At 46.7% G+C, this 9,535-nt stretch overlaps 2 non-coding genes across 2 annotated transcripts; both read left to right on the top strand.

Moving 5' to 3' along the window:
- The first annotated feature begins 2,881 nt into the window (after positions 1-2,881).
- LOC143304903 (small subunit ribosomal RNA) lies at positions 2,882-4,804 on the top strand. The gene has a single exon (XR_013061577.1). It is a non-coding gene; the product is annotated as a small subunit ribosomal RNA (ribosomal RNA).
- Positions 4,805-7,576: 2,772 nt separating this feature from the next.
- LOC143304911 (5.8S ribosomal RNA) lies at positions 7,577-7,731 on the top strand. Its single transcript, XR_013061582.1, has one exon. It is a non-coding gene; the product is annotated as a 5.8S ribosomal RNA (ribosomal RNA).
- Positions 7,732-9,535: the final 1,804 nt, after the last annotated feature.

Genomic DNA, 9,535 nt, shown 5'->3' on the forward strand with positions numbered 1-9,535 from the left:
TATCAGCGAAATCGTTATGTTTCGACGAAATCTAGTCGAACGTTACGATTTCACTTTATTTTTTTAAAAAATTTCATCCACCGGACCAACATGACCGGGACGTTGGAACTTAGAATTTTTTCGCACCGCCACGAAAGTACCGAAAGTTCAACTCGAAATAACTCGAGAAAAAGCGTTATAAGGTATCGAAATTATCAGTGAAATCGTTATGTTTCGACGAAATCTAGTCGAACGTTACGATTTCACTTTATTTTTTTAAAAAATTTCATCCACCGGACCAACATGACCGGGACGTTGGAACTTAGAATTTTTTCGCACCGCCACGAAAGTACCGAAAGTTCAACTCGAAATAACTCGAGAAAAAGCGTTATAAGGTATCGAAATTATCAGTGAAATCGTTATGTTTCGACGAAATCTAGTCGAACGTTACGATTTCACTTTATTTTTTTTAAAAATTTCATCCGCCGGACCAACATGACTGGGACGTTGGAACTTTGAATTTTTTCGCTCCGTTACGAAAAGGCCGAAAGTTCCCCTCGAAATAACTCGTTAAAAAGTGTTACGAGGTACGGATGTTTTTACATAAATCGTTATAACTCGATAAAATACGTCGGGATTAAGCGTTTATATCGTCGGCAGACGGATATAAAAACGTTCGGACCGACACGACCGGTCGTTGGAACATAGAAAAATTCCGAGCCGGTACGTTGGGACTTAGAAAAATGCCGAGGGCGAAAAAGTTTTTTCGAGTTTACTCGGTTAAGAGCGTTACAAGGTATGAATTTTTTTGCATAAATCGACGTAACACGACAAAATACGTCGGGATTAATGGTTTAGTTCCGTCCGAGAACGATTTTTAAAAACGGACCTATGCGGCCGGTCGTTCGAACTTGGAAAATTTTCGGACCGAACACTCTTTTCGAGTTAATTCGTTAAAAAGCGTTACGAGGTACGGATGTTTTTACATAAATCGTTATAACTCGATAAAATACGTCGGGATTAAGCGTTTATATCGTCGGCAGACGGATATAAAAACGTTCGGACCGACACGACCGGTCGTTGGAACATAGAAAAATTCCGAGCCGGTACGTTGGGACTTGGAAAAATTCCGAGTGCGAAAAAGTTTTTTCGAGTTTACTCGGTTAAGAGCGTTACAAGGTATGAATTTTTTTGCATAAATCGACGTAACACGACAAAATACGTCGGGATTAATGGTTTATTTCCGTCCGAGAACGATTTTTAAAAACGGACCTATGCGGCCGGTCGTTCGAACTTGGAAAATTTTCGGACCGAACACTCTTTTCGAGTTAATTCGTTAAAAAGCGTTACGAGGTACGAATATTTTTACATAAATCGTTATAACTCGATAAAATACGTCGGGATTAAGCGTTTATATCGTCGGCAGACGGATATAAAAACGTTCGGACCGACACGACCGGTCGTTGGAACATAGAAAAATTCCGAGCCGGTACGTTGGGACTTGGAAAAATTCCGAGTGCGAAAAAGTTTTTTCGAGTTTACTCGGTTAAGAGCGTTACAAGGTATAAATTTTTTTACGGGAATCGTTATATCTCTATTAAATACGTCGGGATTAAACATTTTGATCGATTTTTTCAAAAAATTAGCGTTCGCCGAACTGACACGACTGGGATATTTTTCTAATTTTTTCGTTAATTAACGTTACAAGGTATATATTTTTTTGCATATTTCTACTTATTTTAACGTATTGTAATTGTTTATAAACTTGTTTGTTTTCCGTATTCGATAAAAGAGTATGTTTACTGATGCAATTTTTCGGTGAAAAAAAAAATTAATTTTTTGGTAAAAATGCATTTCTATTATGTTAATAAAGCGTCTGGTAATGTATTTCGATGGTTGGATATTGGCTTTGTATAGTAGTGATCGAGCGTTCGCGAGACTAAGTTCCAGCGTCCCTTCCGAGCGGTACGTTGCTACGGAGGTTTTGCACCGTAAGCGCGCGGCCGCTAGCCCGGCCGGCGCCGGCCTTCCGGCTGGCGCTTTCGTATCTATAAGAGAGACGTCGAGCCGGACGGTTCGGTCGGAGCAGCGTTGAGCGCGTGGCTATTCTACGGCCTCGGTTGAGAATTCAGTCACCGCTCCTCGAGTCTTAGTGTATTTTACGCTATTTCTCGACTGTTCCTCCGTTCTCGTACTGGTTTTTTCTCTACACTGCTGCGCCGCGGGTCGCTGTCCTGGACGTAATGACCAAATATCGTGGCAAGGTTCCCCTGAGTCGGGAAGCTGGTGACCTGTGTGTACGTATTCTAACAAAAGTTGTTAGATGCGTGTGTGCTTGTACTAACTGAGTATCGATTCACTCAAGGGATTATAACCGTCTGCTTTCTATAACAACTTCTGCTTTCGCAGAAGTATTCGACGGGCCGGTAGAGCGTACTATCTTTGCGTAGTATGTCTTCTACCGAGAATGTTCTACCGAAAAGGAAGAATATTCTTACGGTATGTCCAGCGCGACGCACTGGGATACGCGCTTGTTCGTTCAGCGTGAGGTGTGTATACGTGCTTTACCGCTAAGATATTCTAAGAGTTGAGAGAGGAGGAGAGATATAAGTCTTTTTACACGAAGACAGCATTATAGAATGTTCCTTTAGAAGTATGATTCTTAAACATTTTATATAATACTATGAGAGAGAGAGAGGAGAAGTTGAGAATTACAAAGTGGCTGCGAGCGGCGTTCGAAGATTATTACTGAACTATGGGTGTATCTCGAACGTCGCTAAGAGATATATTTTATAATATATCTATCTTAAGAACGAAAAGTCTCGTCGTACGGTGCTTACGTCCCTCCTACGACACGAAGAGAACTTAAACGAAATTTATAAGAATTGTTATACGAATAAGATCCCTGGTTGATCCTGCCAGTAGTCATATGCTTGTCTCAAAGATTAAGCCATGCATGTCTCAGTACATGCCGCATTAAGGTGAAACCGCGAATGGCTCATTAAATCAGTTATGGTTTCTTAGATCATACCTACATTTACTTGGATAACTGTGGTAATTCTAGAGCTAATACATGCAAACAGATTCCGACCAGAGATGGTAGGAATGCTTTTATTAGATCAAAACCAATCGGTGGCGGATGGCTCGTCTGTCCGTCCATCGTTTGTTTTGGTGACTCTGAATAACTTTGTGCTGATCGCATGGTCGTCTAGCACCGGCGACGCATCTTTCAAATGTCTGCCTTATCAACTGTCGATGGTAGGTTCTGCGCCTACCATGGTTGTAACGGGTAACGGGGAATCAGGGTTCGATTCCGGAGAGGGAGCCTGAGAAACAGCTACCACATCCAAGGAAGGCAGCAGGCGCGCAAATTACCCACTCCCGGCACGGGGAGGTAGTGACGAAAAATAACGATACGGGACTCATCCGAGGCCCCGTAATCGGAATGAGTACACTTTAAATCCTTTAACGAGGACCAATTGGAGGGCAAGTCTGGTGCCAGCAGCCGCGGTAATTCCAGCTCCAATAGCGTATATTAAAGTTGTTGCGGTTAAAAAGCTCGTAGTTGAATCTGTGTGTCACAGTGTCGGTTCACCGCTCGCGGTGTTTAACTGGCATTATGTGGTACGTCCTATCGGTGGGCTTAGCTCCTCGCGGGCGGTCCAACTAATATCCCATCGCGGTGCTCTTCACTGAGTGTCGAGGTGGGCCGATACGTTTACTTTGAACAAATTAGAGTGCTTAAAGCAGGCTACCTTCGCCTGAATACTGTGTGCATGGAATAATGGAATAGGACCTCGGTTCTATTTTGTTGGTTTTCGGAGCCCCGAGGTAATGATTAATAGGGACAGATGGGGGCATTCGTATTGCGACGTTAGAGGTGAAATTCTTGGATCGTCGCAAGACGGACAGAAGCGAAAGCATTTGCCAAAAATGTTTTCATTAATCAAGAACGAAAGTTAGAGGTTCGAAGGCGATCAGATACCGCCCTAGTTCTAACCATAAACGATGCCAGCCAGCGATCCGCCGAAGTTCCTCCGATGACTCGGCGGGCAGCTTCCGGGAAACCAAAGCTTTTGGGTTCCGGGGGAAGTATGGTTGCAAAGCTGAAACTTAAAGGAATTGACGGAAGGGCACCACCAGGAGTGGAGCCTGCGGCTTAATTTGACTCAACACGGGAAACCTCACCAGGCCCGGACACCGGAAGGATTGACAGATTGATAGCTCTTTCTTGATTCGGTGGGTGGTGGTGCATGGCCGTTCTTAGTTGGTGGAGCGATTTGTCTGGTTAATTCCGATAACGAACGAGACTCTAGCCTGCTAAATAGACGTAACTTATGGTATCTCGAAGGCCCCCGGCTTCGGTCGGTGGGTTTTTACTACCAACGTACAAACAAATCTTCTTAGAGGAACAGGCGGCTTCTAGCCGCACGAGATTGAGCAATAACAGGTCTGTGATGCCCTTAGATGTTCTGGGCCGCACGCGCGCTACACTGAAGGAATCAGCGTGTTTTCCCTGGCCGAAAGGCCCGGGTAACCCGCTGAACCTCCTTCGTGCTAGGGATTGGGGCTTGCAATTATTCCCCATGAACGAGGAATTCCCAGTAAGCGCGAGTCATAAGCTCGCGTTGATTACGTCCCTGCCCTTTGTACACACCGCCCGTCGCTACTACCGATTGAATGATTTAGTGAGGTCTTCGGACTGGTGCGCGGCCAATGTGATAAGCATTGCCGATGTTACCGGGAAGATGACCAAACTTGATCATTTAGAGGAAGTAAAAGTCGTAACAAGGTTTCCGTAGGTGAACCTGCGGAAGGATCATTAACGATACGATACCAAAAGAATTTGACTTGAACACATATAAAAACTATGAAATATATATCAATGGTCGGTAAGGAGCTGTACTCCTCCTGTATCGACGAAAGTATATACGACGTATTAACAAGCTATATACTTTAACAAACGAAAACGCCAGGGAGCTTGGCAACCTCCGTTGGCACGAATAGTAATATTCTTAAGGAGGAGACGACCCTCCAGCTACGGAATTATACGAAGAGAAGGTGGCACTCTCTCTCGATCATCGGGATGAAGAGATATGTATAAGTATAAAAACGAAATGCGAATGAAACTTATTCGAGGCGCCTGCGTGAGGTCGTAAACAGAAAGACCCGCCGTCTCCGAATAAAACATATATATATATGAAATTCTAATAAAAGGGAACTCTAGCTTCGAAAGAGCCAACAAAAGTTAAGGCTCGATATCAAACGAAAAAAATTACGATGGAAACCACGTGTAAAGAGAAATGCAGTCGTGGCGCCTGCGAGAGGCCGTACACAGAAAGACCCGCCGTCACGATCTCGTATTTCGTATTTGCATCGTGGAAACCGTACGAACGAATATAAAAGTCCATGCAAACTAATAAGAAAATCTCTAAAGTGCCTCGTGTCGGAGAGATCATGCTCGCCTATTCTCTTCTATGTTTCGTGGTCTGTGTTGCGTTTGTTCTCCTCCTAGCAACGGGACATATCGAAGACTCCTCTTTGGGATCGAACGAAGCGTCTAGAACGAGTCGACGAGAGCGAAAGAACTTGTAGCGAGTCGCGCAGAGCGAAAGGATACCGATATACATCTTCGAAGGTTCTCTTCGAAGATCCATGGATACCTTCTGCGTCGACTTCTCTCGTCTCTTTCATCGAAACTCTCGTCGTTCTCGAAACGTGCTTCCTACCCACAGGGCGTGTGCTCTTCGTGTGTCGTTTCGTTCGAAATAACGAAACCACGTGTAACATACTCGTGGATCGGGTAACCTAGAACGAAGACGCATCGCGTGGATGTTGGCCCGCTATGCGACGATGACCGATGATGATGATGATACGATGTCGATGTCGATGTCGATGTCGATGTCGACGACGACGACGATGAAGACGATGTGTAGCAACGATTCGTAACTAGTGTAGCCGAAGTTCGTTCAGAGGGGAATGCCGCCGGCTTCGAAGCCTCGATGTCGTGAGTCGGACACCCGTGCCGTCGCTAGAGTTTTTCAAACTCTGCTTCTGGATATTGGGACGAAAGACCGCTCGAGGACGACGACAGCCGTGCGTGCGTATCCCATCGAATTTTTTTACACCACCTGAACGAGACTAAAGTTTCGTCTAGTTGATCGTCTACCGTCGCATAATGTATATTATATACCGTTCAGAGGGGACCGGCTGTCTATCCTCGTTGTCGTGAGTCGGACACCCGTGCCGTCGCTAGAGTTTTTCAAACTCTGCTTCTGGATATTGGGACGAAAGACCGCGCGAGGACGACGGATTCGAGTTCCATCGAATTTTTGATGTACACACTACCTGAACGAGACTTAAAGTTTCATATAATATACCGTTCAGAGGGGACCGGCTGTCTTTCCTCGTTGTCGTGAGTCGGACACCCGTGCCGTCGCTAGAGTTTTTCAAACTCTGCTTCTGGATATTGGGACGAAAGACCGCGCGAGGACGACGGATGCGAGTTCCATCGAATTTTTGATGTACACACTACCTGAACGAGACTTAGTTTCATCCAGTTTGTCGTCTATCATCGCATATATATAATATACCGTTCAGAGGGGACCGGCTGTCTATCCTCGTTGTCGTGAGTCGGACACCCGTGCCGTCGCTAGAGTTTTTCAAACTCTGCTTCTGGATGTTGGGACGAAAGACCGCGCGAGGACGATGGATGAGAGTCCCATCGAATTTTTGATTTACAAGACACACACACTACCTGAACGAGACTAAAGTTTCATCGAGTTTATCGTCGTCGCATAACCCGTTCGGAGGGAACCGGCTGTCTATCCTCGTTGTCGTGAGTCGGACACCCGTGCCGTCGCTAGAGCTTTTCAAACTCTGCTTCTGGATGTTGGGACGAAAGACCGCGCGAGGACGATGGCTGCGAGTACCATCGAATTTTTGTTTTTTTTTTTTAAAAAAAACATCACCCGAACGGAGATGTGTTCTACCTTTCGTCGATTTTTCATGCTTTCAGTCGTCGCGTGGTCGCCATCCGTTCGGAGGGGATCGCCGGCTTCGAAACCTCGATGTCGTGAGTCGGACACCCGTGCCGTCGCTAGAGTTTTTCAAACTCTGCTTCTGGATATTGGGACGAAAGACCGCTCGAGGCGGACGGCCGCGCAAATCCCATCGAATCTTTACTATCACCCGAACGATGGAGAGATGCACGCGCGCTGTTTCTTGAATAATTGGACGAGAGAGTAGAATCAAACACATATAAAACATGGGCTAGCCACCGTCCTTACTCGTTCGCGAGATCGTGTGCTGTACAGAGGATTCAGAATCGGGTGTATATATCCCCGTCGTTTCCTGACGAACGGAGCTTCGATCTCGATGGTTGTTATATATCATAATGTACTTTACGCCCGGCCGGCGAACGCGCGTATCTTCGCGCGTTCGTCGGTTTCTTTTTTTTCGAACGTTTTTGTGTCGTCAATCCTATGGCGACTTCTGCGCGTTCGATTCCCGTTGGTCGAACGTGACGGAACTCGGCTTCGCTAGAACCGAGAAGAGTACATTTGAGTATTGAACTGTTGCAAAATTTATAAAAGATTACCCTGAACGGTGGACCACTTGGCTCGTGGGTCGATGAAGAACGCAGCTAATTGCGCGTCAACGTGTGAACTGCAGGACACATGAACATCGACATTTCGAACGCACATTGCGGTCCACGGATACAATTCCTGGACCACGCCTGGCTGAGGGTTGCTCACGTAAACCTAAGACTGCTTGCGTTGCGTATCGTTACTCTCCGTATCTGTCTCTCTCTGTCCCTTCTTGCCTTAACAACCCGCCGTCGTTCTTTATATAAGAGAACGTTTCAGAGTCGGACGAAGGTACAAGAACGAGGATACGAATAAGAGCGGACGGAGAGAACATACGCGACGTACGAGCGATTGTTGGACGCTCGTCGGCGTTCGTCGCGGTCGTGCAGAGACCGTGCAAGTCGTACGCATGCTCGATATATAATCTATCGTGTTCACGGGAGACTACGAAACTCTACCTCTGTCTCTCTCTGTCCCTTCTTGCCTTGACAACCCGCCGTCGTTCTTCTTAAAAACTGTAAGAGAACGTTTCCGAGTCGGACGAAGGTATACGAAGGGATACGAATAAGAGCGGAGAGAACCGTCACGGACCTGCGTGAGTGCTCGCGGCGTCGTGAGTCGTCCTTACGAGGGCGACCGCCCGCTTATGCACCGCTTCGTGTATCGGTTATCGAACGTATATACTCGTAGTGTTCTCCTCGTGACCGATTTTTTTTTCATATCAGGCGATATATGCTACGTTTGCCGGTGTTCGACGCACGAAGGTCCGCGCCCCCGACGTCGTCTTAAACGAATATTATATTTGGCGAGACTGAGAGAGAAAGCAAATATGGGAACTCGGTCGAGAGAGGAGAGAAGAGAGAACCAAAAACCTAAACTCGATGGCGTGCGAAACTTTGCCATAATCTACCGTCTTTTCTCAAGACTCTCGTACAGCCCCAGGGATCGAATGCCCACTCCGTCTCTTCGCGAAAGCGACTGACAACAACGAGGACCGTCGCATCGATGGGTCGTCGTTGCGTTTTACACGCTCTGTGCTTTTTTACAAGCTCCGAAAGTATCAGCCGTAGATCCGGGAACGCACGCGCGAGATTTCTTCGAACGCTCTGACGACTTAGGGAGGTATGATCCCCAGCGTCGCGCGGAGATCGGAGAGTACACGTACTCGTATCGGGACGAATTTTCCCCGTCGTCGTGTATCTCTCTGCCCGCGCGCCTGGCCCCCCAAAGCCACGTTCGTCGGAAATCTTACATATTTGTAATGCGTGTGCGAACTAGCGTGTGTCTAAGATCGGCTATACACGGGTGCCGCTGTACTACAAGCTCGAGGTGTTTTGCGCAGCGTTTCTGTACCCGAGGAAGATGCGCATGTGAGTCCGTTACGAAGTTGTTCGTACGGTCGTCGTCGGAGAGATCGTAGACGAGGAAGAAGACGATCCCCTTTGGCGAGGCTCGAGAAAAAACTTTGAGAGAGACGAGGTATACACGCGAGTACGACTATGTCGTGCGCGCGTGTGATTTTTTTTTTTATGGCAATTCGGTGCTTCGAGAATAGAGAAAAGAGAGTGTTGGTCATCCCATGCCTCTTCGTCGTCTATCGCTGGACCGCGCATCCTAACGTCGCGCCGGTCGTCCAGTCCCCGAACACACACACCCGACGGTACGTCTCGCTCGCTTTTTCACTTGCGTGAGTTCCCGTACCGGGAACCGCTGGAATCGTCGAGAGAAGAGAAACGGCTGTAGGAGAAAAAGAGGACGGACGTTAAAAACCGGACGATCGTTACACGGATGTCTTGCGTGAGTCTTAGCTCGAACATGATACGACGAACGAAGTTTGGCACTTTGGCGAGATGCATAAAACGCTCGTACATACATATATATATATATATTGTATATCGAATAGAGAGTGTTCTCCTTCTATTCGATTTTTTTTTTCTCTTTGAGGCGATTTTCGCATAGAGAAATAC

Source organism: Bombus vancouverensis, unplaced genomic scaffold (genome assembly GCF_051014615.1).
Source record: "Bombus vancouverensis nearcticus unplaced genomic scaffold, iyBomVanc1_principal scaffold0063, whole genome shotgun sequence".
In the NCBI taxonomy this organism is placed as follows: domain Eukaryota; kingdom Metazoa; phylum Arthropoda; class Insecta; order Hymenoptera; family Apidae; genus Bombus; species Bombus vancouverensis.